The 14,765-nt window shown below is 46.1% G+C and overlaps 1 long non-coding RNA gene across 1 annotated transcript; it reads left to right on the plus strand.

Annotated features, from left to right (window-relative positions):
- Positions 1-465: 465 nt before the first annotated feature.
- On the plus strand, positions 466-12,137 carry LOC144173650 (uncharacterized). Its single transcript, XR_013323346.1, has 3 exons — positions 466-653; positions 3,211-3,317; positions 11,881-12,137. It is a non-coding gene; the product is annotated as an uncharacterized LOC144173650 (long non-coding RNA).
- The last annotated feature ends 2,628 nt before the right edge of the window (positions 12,138-14,765 follow it).

Consider the following 14,765-nt stretch of genomic DNA (forward strand, 5'->3'; position numbering starts at 1 on the left):
TTGCGCAATGAATGGCAACAACTGCGGCTCCGCGCGCGATAATGTGAAGCAGCTTAGGGTTAGAGAAGCGACGGCAGCCGCTCCATACTCCGCTGGGGGGCGAAACCCTGTAGCTCCGCGGTATGAATGACGCGCGCGCGTGCTCCGCTCCCCTCATTCTCCTCCCGCAACGCCACGATCGAACTACTATTGGGAACTTGATTCGACCCCATGGCTGCTTCGCATACTACTCAGGCTTCCCCTACAAGAAGATGGGGAATTTTTTTATTTGTGAGTCCCGAAGGTGTGGTGTACAAATGGCGTCCTCATTTGCGCACTTGACAAGTTATTTGCTTTCGAATCTTTGTTTGCCAACCAAGCATAGGATTGAACACTAAAGTTGAACAAGCACACAAAACATATGGACACAAGACGAATACGTATAACCGCACACTTAATTTTTCAGGTGGACGCTCATTCCGATGCAAAGTGCACATTTGGCGAGCTATGCGATTCCTTCAGGCAAGTGGCTGGCGGGCTCCTTGAGCTTGGTGTGCGGCCGGGTGATAGCGTCGGCTTCCACTGTTCCAATGGCACTGAGCTTGTGGTTGCATTGTGTGGAAGTTTCCTTGCCGGTGGTACCGCCGTCTTCGCCAAAACCAACCTTACCGCAGGTATCTTAAATTTATTTCGATTTTTTGAATGACGTCCCCATAAGCCAATGCGTTTTTGTGAAAGCACGCCGAACCACTAACTACAAAAAGATTTCTTCAACCATTTCCAAACGCTTGCTCTTGTGGTACTCCGGACCTTAACGTATTGCACTGAATACATTTCTCGATTACTAGAAGTGCGAAAATACATACTAACAGGATTTGTAATCGGGAAATGTTGTGGTTGTTCCCGTGGTTAATCTCAGAACTGAAAATAACCAGACACAACTGCCCTATTTTCTCGATGCGTACACCCACCGTGAAGTTTCTATATGACCAGCATAAACTTGTTACGCCACCTAATCCGGTATTGGGTGTTCGTAACTTAGAAAGCAAACCGATGTCTTGAGGCAATGTGTGCTGGAATTATATTCGAAAATCATACAACATGTTCACGTAAAACCCAAGTTTACTTGGTATTGGTTTAACCGTCTTTGCGTAATATCTTTGCAAAACAGCCAATGTACTCATATAGTCAGTATGAACCCGAAATTAACAGGGAGTGGAGCACATGACCCTATTTGGGGGAGGGGAAGAAGGAAAGAGGAGAAAGAGGTGACAATCAGTCAGTCGTGATTGGGGCTCAGTTTAGATGATGTGTTATGTCTTGGGAAGGGCAGTGTAGACACCATCTCACCCTACTTTGCCAGGACACTCTTAAGTGAAAAAAGACATGGAGCATGTAGGAAATTGATGCCTTCTCAAGGTGGGAAAGACGAGTTGAGGGGCAGAGCACGGAGCAAAGAATCATGAGAAGAGGCGACAGCTCCACAGCGCCAAGATGTTTTAAAGACGATAGTTTTTCTTGGGGTACTTGAACGCAGAAATCTTGGTCTGTCTCAGTGCATGTCTGCCTGTCGGTGACTCGATTCAGTCACCTGCCCAAGGTGAAACAGTAGCTGCGCAATAGTCCTAAATGCCCACAGCGAAATTTAAACGACTAAGTCCGGTGGCAATGTTCATCCTTGTCAACACTGGTGAACAAGAAGAGGGGATTACGCAAATATAACTCCGGAAATAATTACATCAGTGATATTTCAGCATTCCTTTATTAAAAAAATAAGGATGCTCTCTTTTGCGATAGCAAATGAAATACTACATCAACTGCAGAAAACCATCACCCGCTCTTGTCCGTGCTCCTGGCGGAATTTCAGAAATCAAACGGCAACGGCAACGCAAAGTTCCCAAGATAGGTACCGCGTTTCGCTTGAAACGCTCGTGGCGTAGGGCAACGTGGTTCTATAAATGTTGTAGTAAAGTGCATCGATTCACGCACTTCTCCTCCGTACGGCAGCGCTGGCATCAAGGACCCCGACTTGTAGCAGTGGAACGCGGTAAATTTAAATTGACGTGAGGCAACCTCTAGCGTGTTATCTTGGGAGGAACGAGACGGGAGAGGAACAGCATGAGAGGCCAGCAGGCAAGAGAAGGGAGAAATTTAGTTGTCAGGGACGCCAGTCGACTATCGTCTTTCGTCGACATTTGCAGCGAAAGGAGCAGATCGCGGTGATTTGCTATTGCTGAGAAAACATTTTGGTGGCAATGAAGACAGTTCAGTGAGGCTGAAAAGTGTGAGTGCAACTATTTCTGAAGTTTGGCGGCTGCGAGTGCAGCATTAGGGATAGCCTTCTTGTGCGGAGCGGCGTATGGTGGGGACACAAAAATGTAACTCTGTGGAGTGCATCGGTGCTGGGCGTGGCTTTAGAGCGACGCAGAGGGAAAGAGGTCACAGGGGAGAAGCAGTGGAAGCGCCGAGAGGCTGTCTGGTGTCTAACGCAACACAGCCGCTCCCTTCACGAATCACGTTGGCACCACCCACCGCCAAGACGCAGGATCCTCGTGCACTCCTTTCCAGTGGGTGCCGAACGGGTTGCTCTCATGGTACGACTTTCGTGCATGGTTTTGTTAAAGTGAAACAGCAGAATGGTGGCAATGATGGTCGCCTGTCTCTTGGAGAGACGTCATTACGGGAAATGGGCGCACGCTTTTCCACGACAAACAGTGCTACCTTTAGGGGAAGCTTGTATTAGGACTTACAGCATTTTTTGTTTTCTTCTGTTCATAACCTCCGCCTATGTACAGATTAAATAAAGGGGGAATACATCGCTCTTTTTGGTCCGTACACTCCTAGTAAAGATGCTTTGAATATTAGGGGAATGTTTCCTATTTTGTAAATATCTTATGTCGGTAGACACAACTGCATTTTCTGAATTCTCCTTTTGCTAGTAATTGTTTCTGGGGGACAGGGCACACGTCTCCTTCATGCAGACAAGAGCGCAAACCTCAATGACCACTCCACATGAATATTTTCTAATGGCCGCCAAAAGAACCAATTTTTGGTCTGAACGTGATCTCTTTTGTTTTGCATATTAAGACTGGTCGCAATGCCTCCTTTATACCCATCAAATCAGTTTATGAGTTGTAACTCCTCTTTAAAGTTGAAAAGAAACTGATTGGCAGACTGAAAAAGTGAATGAATGTATTAAGCTCTGTTAAAGTGCATACTACTTTTTTGCAGATGAGGTCTACTACCAGTTCAGAAGCACCAGACCGGGGGTAGTCTTCTGCGACTTTAACGAATACAGTAAAGTGAGAGATGCTTGCCAAAAGATTTCGTCTGTGAAGGTAACATTCTGTGAATACAATAAACATCATTTCAGCATACTACAGCATATTTTCGCTCATATGCTTATATGAGCACGTCAACACTGACAATGGTTATTGATTTGTATTTCCGGATTTCGGTGTCGCAAAATTCATGTCTCGCGTGCAACATGCATTTCCATAAAAATTATACACCATTTCGCTGGCGTAACCCCAGAATACCGGGCAAAAGGAATGATTCCTTTGGGCTGCTTATGGCGTTTGAAGCACCGACGCTATACAGGCGATGAGGCGCACCGTAGGGGAGAGCTCAGGGCTAATTTTTACTACGTGGGGATCATTGCATGGGCCGAAATCTTGAGCACACGGGCGTTCTCGCTTGTCGCCTCCATCAGAAAAGCGGCTGCAGTACCAGAGAAACAACCTTTAAAGGAGCGCACATTCCGCGTTATCACCATCATCATCATAATGAGCCTTTTTGTGTGAACTGCAGGACAAAAGCCTTTCCCAAAGATTTCCATCCACGCCTATCGAGTTCATGTTTATCCCCTAAATTTTCGTAGCTGATCTCGCCAACGAATTCTTGGCCGACCCCTAGTGCGTTTGCGGTCTATTGGCAGCCAGTCTGGCAAACGGATATCACACGTGTTGTCCCTCATTCGCATCACGTGACCAGCCCATGCTCATTTCCTTCGCTCAATTTGAACTAGAATTTCCCCCACCTTGGTCTGTTCCCTAATCTATGCGGCTGTTTCCCTGTCCCTCAACGTGACCCCTAGCATTCGGCGTTCCATGGCCCGTTGTGCCGATCTAGTTTTTGTCTCAAGTAGATTGGTGAGGCCCCAGGTTTCTGCCCCATAAATCATACAGGAAGAACGGATTGATTAAATACAAGCTTTTTGAGAGAGAGAGAGAGAGAGCGAGACAACATTTTAATGAGTTCAAATGTGAGAGTGGAACCCTTGTCCGGGTATCCATGCGTTGCCCTTGCCGTCTTGGCCCGGGTCACCAGGAGAGTCTGCTCCTCCGGTTGACAGCTGGTCAACAGTGTCTCCCACAGCTCAGGAATAGAACAGGTGGAGAGGGGTGGTAAGGCTGGGTTGTGAGCGCATTCCACAATTATATGCTGGAGGGTACCTAGCTGTGTACAAAACTTGCATAGCGCGGTGTACTGTGTGGGAAACAATAAATTCATTCGAACCGGGTGAACGTACGTGCCTGCTTGTAAGTCGGAGTGTTATTTCCTGGGTTTTGCTGAGGAATGGGTGAAGGCAAGGAATTTTTGTCTTGTGGTCCGGTAAAATTGAGTAATTTCCTGATAGGTGAGAAGTGGCGTCGGAGCTGCGGTCACCTTTGCGGGTGACAGGGCAAGGTTACCAATGTGGATGTCGGCGTTCTTAACAAACGCAGCCCAATCCTTGCTTATTCTGCGGGTAAATTCCCGTTCACTGTTTGGATGAGCAGCTATGACTTTCCCAGGATATTCGTATTCGGTGACTGTTGCCAAGACCTCATTGCCTACCTGGAAGTGTGTACCTTGGCGTGCCGATTCAACATTACCTTAGGCTTTTCGTGTTTATTATGGAGAGCACAATGGAGACGGTAGCGGGTACCCCCGCACCAACTGATGTTCGCATTTTATAGAGATTGTCCTCCAAAGAGCCTAGATTGGTGGCCGCAGGCCTGTTTTTAATAAACATTTTATACATAAATAATGGGCGAACGTTTGAGACAAGTTTCGCCCACGCGAGTTTCGATGACGAGATGTGAAGAAGTTCCGACTAGATTGCACAGCAAGTCTGGCGTCAGCAGCGACTGGCGTGCAGAGGGCGGGAGCAACCGTTTAATCCGATTTGGCGACACCGTACGCCCCACAGGGCATACCTCCTCTGTGGAAGGCTCTCTGTACGGTACAACGTAGATGCCGGTTTGAATCGTTGGTGAGCGTTGGTGAAGCATGTTCAGCAAACATGCCCTGGCATTTTTGCTGAACAGCGTGCTTGTGCTTCTGCCACGTTATCAAGCTTAGTTCAAATACCCCATAGCGCATATGTGGCAGTTTGTTGGGCCCAGAATACCCATAAATCGAAACCATGCAGCACAGCTTGGAAACGCTTTTATAGCCGAACTTCTTAATAAATAGGCGGTAGATAATTGACTAACAGAAATAAATATTTCTTGGTGCGTGGCTCAGCAAGCACCAAATCCTGTAAACGTTGGTCAATCACACTAGAGTTGAATCTTCTAATAACGAACACTGATTTGGCGAATTGTCGGCCATAAAGAACAAAATACAAGATTTGGTGGGCAGTGCTTCGTTTCAATGACCCATAATGTTTTAACAAACCTGAAACCGTGGGATCCGCTCCCGATATCGGATATAACGAAGAAATATTTGACCATGAGCCCGAGAACATGCCTGGAAAAATCCGCCGTAGCCCGAAACTGTAGAAGTATAAAGGCCCTTTTGTTCGTGGATACTGTGGAAAACTTCATCGTTCTCAGTGCTGTGAGAAGCCACCAGACGAAGATCTCATCCTTCACCAAATAAATAAAGACGCAGGCCTTTTTTGTCAACCGAACTTTGTTCTGTTGTAATTTCACGTACCCATGTTCTGGTTCATTGAGCTTGAAATGGAAAATGAAGAAACGTAAGAGTTACCTTACTCATAGTGAGTCGAATCCTTAAAAATGCAGTTTTGTATGAAGTATTTTTATGCGAGCCAGATTATCGATTTGTTATCGCTGGTTTTTATCTCTACTGTTAATAGGAACATTAGTTATAGAAAACTAATTTGCTGTCTCGATACTACTTCGTTATAACTAGGTTCGACTTCATTTGCTATTTTGTGGGCTTGTATACCTTTACTAAAAAACAGCAGCATCAACTGTAAGGTGAGTTATCGTAGTCATACGTTTGCGTTTTGAAATCTACGACGCCAACCAGTACCCGCACCTTGCTATAGAATGAGTACCTTTAGGAATGGGTACTGCTTTATAACGTTAGACATCAAATTTCACGTTACGACCCACATACTTTTTTTACGCTTAATATTTGGTAACCTAACGTTACGCCTCATGAAGTGCCCCGCAACGGCATGTTCCTTGAACGCAGAGCTGGGGTAAGAGCTAATTACTTTCTTCCGGCAGCGTGACGTTACGCTTTGCGAAGGGACGTCGCATGTCTACATCGCCCCTATCCCGTCTCCACATTGAACATTAGGAAGCGAGTTATTAACTGCAAAAAACTCGAAACTTCACGATACATTCCTCACGATTCACCATACCGTCTTCGCGTGACCGACGTCATGAATTTCAAGGCAGTACTGGCCGAGCTAACGTTTTAAGAAGGAATCCGTAATGTCCCCATGCTGTGAAGAACTGTCTTTGTAGCCCGGTCATAAAAATGGTCACCGCTGTAAAGGGTACATGAATAAAAACCAAAGCCCCTTTCTTAAGAGAAAGGCTGTTAAAAAGCGAAACTCGTTTCCATGCAACCCGAGTCAAAGTCCAAAATCCAAACCGCTGCCACCGCCTCTGGATGGCGCAATCAGACAGACGTCGGCTATATAATGGAAAAGACCGAGGTTTGATTCCGATCGCGGGAAGAGTTCCTTTCTATTTTCGTCATCATTATCTTCATAATTCCACTTATAATTATTATCATAATTAGAAAGATAATAATGAGGTGGTGTGCACACGGCCAGCATTCTCAGATAATTAATGGCAGCCCACCATTTTCTCTGAAGAAGAAAGTGTATGACAGCTGCATCTTACCGGTATTCACCTACGGGGCAGAAACTTTGAGGCTCACCAAGAGGGTTCAACCTAAATTGAGGACGACTCAGCAAGCAATGGAATGGAAGATGATAGGTGTAACATTAAGGGGCAAGAAGAGAGTGGACTCTGTCAGGAAACAAACGCGTGTTCAGGACATAATAATAGCAATTAAGAAGAAGAAATGTACGTGGGCAGGGCATGTAATGCGAAGGCAAGATAACCGTTGGTCATTACGGGTAACAGAGTGGATCCACACAGAAAGAAAGCGTTGCAGGGGGCGGAAGAAAGTTAGATGGGCAGATGCCATCAAGAAGTTTGCGGGGACAAACTGGTCGCAGTTAGCGCAGGCCCGGGGTAGTTGGAGATTAATGGGAGAGGTCTTTGACCTGCAGTGGGCGGAGATAGGCTGGTGATGATGATGATGATGATGATGATGATGATGATGATGATGAAAGTTGTGTGAAGTTCGCTTTTCTGCAGTGTGTTTTGATTACAACACCAACATCAGCGACACGACGAAGGCATTGGTTTAAAAACAACTTTCTTATCCAATTTCATTTAAACATGGCTCTCCACAGATGCAGCATATACTAGCCGGGTGAGCTACAAGAGCGATATTTCAACACTTTATAAAGCGAAGTCGTACGCCACTGCGCGAAAGCGGTGCTGTGTACGTAGAAAAGTCTTTCTTCCGCGGCCGATAAGCATTCGTAAGAAAACCACATTTTAGAGAAGTTAGAACTAAGGGCAGGTAGTGTTTCTGGGTTTACTTTGATCGTAGCAGTGCAGACGCGGAGTAGACGCAAACCAGATCAACGGATAACTCCGGGTAGGGGCCGTTTGTTCGGATGGAGCAGCGTCAACGTGGCAGTGTCAAACATGGGCCACACGTTACATCGAAACGGTTCATACGTACTTCTGAGGAGCAAGCAGCTGACCATTGGCACTGCCGCGAGCAGGAGTGGGAACGAAAGCAAATACCACAACAACGTACCGTATAATAAGAAAGATGTAATGAACCACCAAGGAGTACGTGATTTTATCAGAAGGATCTGTGGACCTTCATAGTGTCACGACATTTTCAAGTGAGACGGACCACGGTAGAAATACGTCAAACAGTTTATGCCACATGAAATTCAAGAAAGCATAAAAAAACGATAGTCTCACAATCTTTTTAGGAGGCCGCAGACGTGGCGGGTGAGGGCAGCGGCGACCGAGATCAGGCAGCGCCCCTGTGGAAGAACATCAGTAGCCGGCTACAGCGACGGTGCTGCAGCCGCACTTGACTTGCAGAGATGGAGCACTAAATCGTTGCTCCATTCCCGCAGGCTGTACTTGCAGAGTGGCAGCAGCGTCGGACTTGAACACTCCCAGTCCGGTGGGCTGCCGCAGTTTACTCGTCCCTCGTACCAGCCGTCCGACGGGGAGTGGAATTTCGACGACTGCACACTTCCTCCTCTCTGCTCGAGCCCTCCGAACTCTTCTCATCATCCTCTTTTCCAGCTATGCATTGTCTCTCTTCTTTCTCATCTTCCGCGCTTTGTCCTATGCGCCATGTCCCGTTTTTTTTTTTGTCTTCATCTTCTTCCTTTCGTCGATTTTTTTTATCTGTCACCGCTATTGCCCCTGTCTTCAGCGCCATTCCCCACCGGTTTTATAACAAGTACCACACGTGTAAGCACTGACCACACGTTAGAGAATCACTGGTTACCCACTGGCGCAGAGCGCATGGGCGAATTTACTTTTGTTTTTGTTTTATTTAACGCATATAACCTTATTCCGAAGAGTTGTTAAAATAAATCTCTCGCTGTGTGCGAATACAGCCTGTACACTGACGATATTTATAGGCAGCAGTTGCTTCACCGGCACAAACGTTTATAATTCAGTCACACGCACGTATTAAAAAGATTCCACCAGTCCAGAACGTTCAACCACCTGCCGAAGCATAAGCCATAACAGAACGTCCACTCAATTTGGGCCGCCATTCACTCCTAATTGACGGGAAAATTTTGGCCATTGGAAAGCCTTCGACCGCTGCTACCAGCCCCACAAGAACAAGCGCAGATCGCACCATTGTTTACATCTCAGGAAAGTACCCAGTACTATTGATTTGGCCGACAATATTTTTTAAATATCACCCCACAGTCTTTACATCACAAGAAACGACAGCCCATCGCATTAAAGCAAATACTTTCGCTCATCCAATCCGCTTGCACTACACGTTTCCTCTTCAATTTTTCTTCGAATAAACTTTTAGATCTCATCTAGGCATATGGGGTAAGAGCTAAATATTTTCCTCCGACAACGTGACGTTAGGCTTTGCCCACTGTTTACTAGAGTATGCACACCAACCATGCCTACCACCCTTTCCGTCCCTACTGTCAACCAGCCCCCCCTCAGCTGTGAGAGAAGCTGATCACCAGCTGCCCCTTGGACGTAGAGCAACTTGTGGTATTCAGGGCATTCGTCGCCTCGTCATCACTTAGATTTCCCGACTACAGAGGAACCCGTCCTAATTCACAGCGGATCCAAAGTTTACTAATACTACCAATGCTACTAATAGACTCGCGGCTTTGAGCTAGCGGTGTATACACTACGCACAAGCGCACATAGGGGCACAAATAAATTTTGCCCCTATGTCCCTCTGCATTGGGATTTATTATGCGGCACTCCAGAGGTAGAACAATCAAATCAAGGCCAAAAGATCACACGGCACAGAATGGTTTTTGTCCACTGGCAAGAATTGTATACCACATGGGTCATGTTCATACCTTTTGTAAGCGTGGGTTGGAGAACACTCTACAAAACTAGAATACATCACTACCTGGCAAAGCAAAGGACCAGATCAATTGTCGCGGGTTGGTCGCACACGCGACGGTTAACAGACCAAGAAACGAACACCCTTTCACTGTTGAGCCACGTTATAAAAGCAGACGTATATGAGGCTGAATGCACATGCGGGTGACACACTGCAACACAATACCGTCTAAAACATTTGTATTTGATTGATCGTCAATGAGGACAACGAATAAACGTTGAAATAATTGATGATTATATGGTTTAACACGCGGACGCAACGCAGGCGATCAGGAACGCCGTAGTGGAGTGCTCCGGCTTAATTTTGACCACCTGGGGATCTTTAACGAGCCCCAAACTCTCTTACACACGGGTGTTTTTTCTTTTCGCCTCCATCACAAAAGCGGCCGCTGTGGCCTTGAATCGAACCCGTGACCTCGTGCTCCGCAGCGCAACGCCTTAACCACTGAGCCGCCGCGGCGTGTCATTGAAATTATTCACGCGTGAAACACTTCCTGGAGAGTTGGTATCGCACTATGGGGGAAAAACGCCACCGAGGAACATGAAAGTGTAAGATACATCATTAATAAAGTCCAAAGGTAGCTCATGATTTTCCTGGTCGGTAGGCGCAAATAAAAATAAAAGGAAAATGATCACCTGAGTAATACTGACACGATAGCTTTAGATCGGTGATCATCCTTTAAAAAAAGCACGAAGCTGAACAAAAGGAGCACCATACCATTGCCACCAGACTTTTGCGAAGGAAATGGTTATCCGGAAGCAAGGGCTCCTTCCTGAAAGAAGCCAACATTCTGCGCACCATTTCCTCCTTATCAGGTGTGCAGCTAAGGGCCTGCATGACAGACAACTATGGAGAGCAGAATGCCTAGCTGAAATCTGGCCACCTAAAAATTAAAAAAAATACCGAATGTTTCCCATTCTGTGCTGAAATCGTTCTTCAAAAGCTGGATCAGCTTGGCGTTGATTCAAGTTGCCCATCCTATAATACTTAAGCCTGCAGTAAAATTCAGGCTGAGTGGTTTTCTAGAGAACTGGGCTATGCGGCAAATTACTAGTACCTACAGCATTTTAGTGAACGCACGAACAACTGGGTTCGGGTTGAATCGTTTAGTGGACCCCGATAGTGCTCAAAAACTAGGCGGGCGATCAGATGTTGATAAAGGCGAGGAGGAGATGCGATAAAACAACCGTATGGCATTCCGTGTACCTTCCTGTTTTTCTGTAGAGCAGGGTCAAAAAGCCGGGAACCCTCGAATGAAGAACCATGCGCTTGCATTCTAAACACAACAGCTTATGCTTTCCCTTCCAGCGCAGTTTATGAGAAGCACTTTTTCTGAGAGTGCATAGGCACTGCACGCTCAGATACGACGCGTGTGTAGCTATAAAAATCACCTGGTAGTTTTTTTATCGCAAAAAGTTTCTGGTATACCCTTGGAGAGACACGATTACGGTTTAACGAAAAGATAGTTGATTCATAACGGCCTCCTCGTACTGTAACGTGTTTACTCCTGATTTCCTACTCTCTGATATATCCGTTGAGACACACCTTTACGGCTTAGCTAAGAGACAGTTGACGCATAACGGCCCCTTCGTACTGAAACGTGTTTACCTGTGATTGGTCGTTTTCGCATGTGGATACTTCGTCCCGCAACCTCAAGCACGTCTCCGTGCGTGCATTAACGGAAACGTGTTCTAAGCTTTCTGCAGGTCATCCAACATCCAAACAGTGATCACAGGAACTACAAGAAACACTCCGGCACAATTTGCGATAAAATATTTTCGGTGCTCGTGAGAGCTTTTCTTGGCGTGCACCAAGATGCGAATGTTGAGTATTTCGGCGTCTTTCTTGATATCTGTACTACATAGCTAAAATTACTCGCTGGAGCACACGCAAACTGTTTTTATTGTACGAAGTTTTCTTATTCTCACAAGGCGGCAGTTTTTAGCGCTAAACAATTGCATTGAACGTGAAATATATTTCTTCCAGGGTTTTGTTGTTACATATGGGGAAATCGGCGGCGCCATAAGCCTTCGTGAACTAATGAGCACAGCTTCGACACCACCGCAAAAATTGCCGAAACCCAGCAGCGACTCTGTGCTGGCTATACTCTACTCAAGCGGAACCACAGGACTACCGAAGGGCGTAGAAATTACACACCGGAATCTAATCGCTCAAAGGATTGCCATGGGGTAAGTGGTTTAGTCATTGAGGACTACGCATTCATATGGGGATCAAAAATCTTATTGCAGAAAAATAAATGCGTGCGTAATATAAAAGACCAGTCGTAGAAGAAAGCACAAAACTAAAAATAAACACGCGTAGCTATGGGACTGTTTCAAACACGTACGACATAAATTAGGACCACATTTTGACTGCTACGCAAGAAAATCAATACATTCTAAAAGACAGCGATAGATTTTACGCAGAACCAAATTCTGTACTATCGCTATTCAAACGCCCTCTTAACTCCTTTAGGAATAAAAATGGCTATAATATTTTAGCAAGAAGCTGTAGAGCAGACCTTTTTTACCTTTTATTACATGCAGTTGCCGGAAAAAACAACTAAAATATAAGGTTATGGTTTGGTTCGCGCACTACAGAACGTAGTGCGACAAGAGCATATATACCTGCTTCGAAAGCATAGTTCAATTACCAACAGCACATACTTAAAATGTGGGGCAGGCAAGGCGCTAGTATACCAACGATGTATGTCGCAGGTTTCATTTGAATATCGTCGGCGCCCCGGCTCTACAATTGCGGAGAGTCACGCCTGTAGCTATAATGTCATTGTCACAAACCTGCTCTCAAATATGATAGGGTTCATTCAGTGAATCACACACTTTAGGTCGTATCCCCTCGTAGGACCATCACCAACTGGTAGAACGAAGTCGCTCCATGTATTAGCTAATTCATAGCCCTGCCGTTCCATTCGATTATAGCCGATTTACAGCATAAGATGCACTACTAAGTACGTGGTTGAGTACTTTTCAAACCATTACAGCGGGTTCCTCTGTGCAGCCTAATAGATCTGAGCAATTTTATTTTTTATACCCCGTAGGTGTAAAGCGACATTTCTATACTTCTTGGGAGATTGGCGTGCCCCAGAGAATTTATACACAACCAATATCTTCCATAATTGGTCCTGTGTTTTTATTTGCTTGAGGAATTTTTATTCCCCCAAGGTTTCCAACTTTTCTGCAAATTAGAAACGTCTTAATTGGAAAACACTGAAACAGACTTCAGAAAACTTTTTCTCTAAATTGGTCTTTAGCTCAGTTGGGTTCACTTACCCCCTATACAATCCGTTCCCCTCAAGCAGTCTCTTAAGTGCGGAGTATCGAGAATATATAAAAATTCCGCACACAGTTTATTAGGTGTGGTGAAGAATTGGCCGCAAAGCATAAATATATGAAAACGGCCACTAATGCTGTGGATTAAAATGGCGGCTTTAAAAAAACAGGGAAAAAATTGATTTTCAATAAGTTTAAATATGTTGCTGGTGATTACGTGGGAGACGGTATAATATTTTGAAAGTAATAAGGGTTTAACAACAATTCGTGGTCCAATTTCGCAGTGACGTGAGCTAATAGGTTGATTTCAGAATTCCCACCAAAAATGTGCGCACTTTCTTTATACCATCGTACCCTAAGGAGAGTTTAAGTAGTAAAAAGTAAACAATACATGATGGTCTGCGATAGCAAACACAAAAATTTAAGTTGCACCTATAAACGCATCTGAGTAGATTAACCTGAATAGCTTAACAAAACCTGAATAGCTTGCAATCTATGCAGTTTGAGATCATCATTGCTTTATCGCCCACTCGTGTCCGTTCGTCTCGCAGAGTACCAGTTGAGAGTCACCGCGGCTGCTGCCGGCAGCAATGAGGACGGAGCGCCACCACAGAGGTGCTGCCGCAGTTTTTATTGACGCGACTCCTCGCCACGCGAACTTTGTCGTTCAGTTGTATATTCGCTTGCTGCCCGCGGATCGATGGCGCAAATTTTTGCCGACCAGCTCCGTGTAGTGCTCGAGGCTTAACAAGTATGAGTTCGTAGAGCGCAATCGGGTGCGGTATTCACGAGCCGTGGAGAGCAAGCACTCTCTGTAAATTACCGCAAAACAGTGAAGGAACGCCCTTCGAGCGTGAAAGGTTCGCCAGCCCGAACCCGCCCGACGAAGTAAAGCCAATCCACATGAGAACAAGTCACCGGTTTATTCGGGGAGAACAAAGGAAGGAAAAAAACTAAGAAAGCAACTTCGGAGGCACTGTTACTACAGTGCAGCCAGCGTGCGCGTAAAGCGCGTAAAGACAACATTGCGGCAGTTGAAGCACTGCTTGTACACAAAGTTACAGCCTGGTGCTGTACACTCACGGCGACGTCTTCAGTCACTTGTGCCGACGACGAATAAAGACCGTCCGCTGCGGACGCTGGTTGCTCCTCGCTGTCCGGGCGTCATGGCTGTGGCTCGCCGCCCTTCGGTCCCATCCGCAGTCCCCGAAAGCAGCCGCTCTCGCGTGGACCCTGGTGCGCACTCTCTCCTGGCGCTCGTGTGAGCGCCGCTTTTACGCCACTAAGTTGGTTCTGCGCATGTTCCGGGTTGTATGCGCACTACACGTATTTGTTCCGGCTCACCGTTCATCACACACGCGCCCACGGGCACATGACGCACTGACGCCACTATCGCTGTTCCACGCACGCACTGCAATGTAATCACCCTACGCGGGCGCTCGTAGGGGTTGCGTCCTTACAACAGGCAGAAAAATAAAGCGTCCACGCACTTTTTATTGCGCACAATGAATTCGTCATGACCTGAATGCTAGCGTGAACCTGTAAAGTAGTATACCGTAGTATACTGCAAAATACGCCCTT

This window comes from Haemaphysalis longicornis, unplaced genomic scaffold (genome assembly GCF_048455015.1).
Source record: "Haemaphysalis longicornis isolate Haplotype H1 unplaced genomic scaffold, Haemaphysalis longicornis Haplotype H1 scaffold_3, whole genome shotgun sequence".
NCBI classification, from domain to species: Eukaryota; Metazoa; Arthropoda; class Arachnida; order Ixodida; family Ixodidae; genus Haemaphysalis; species Haemaphysalis longicornis.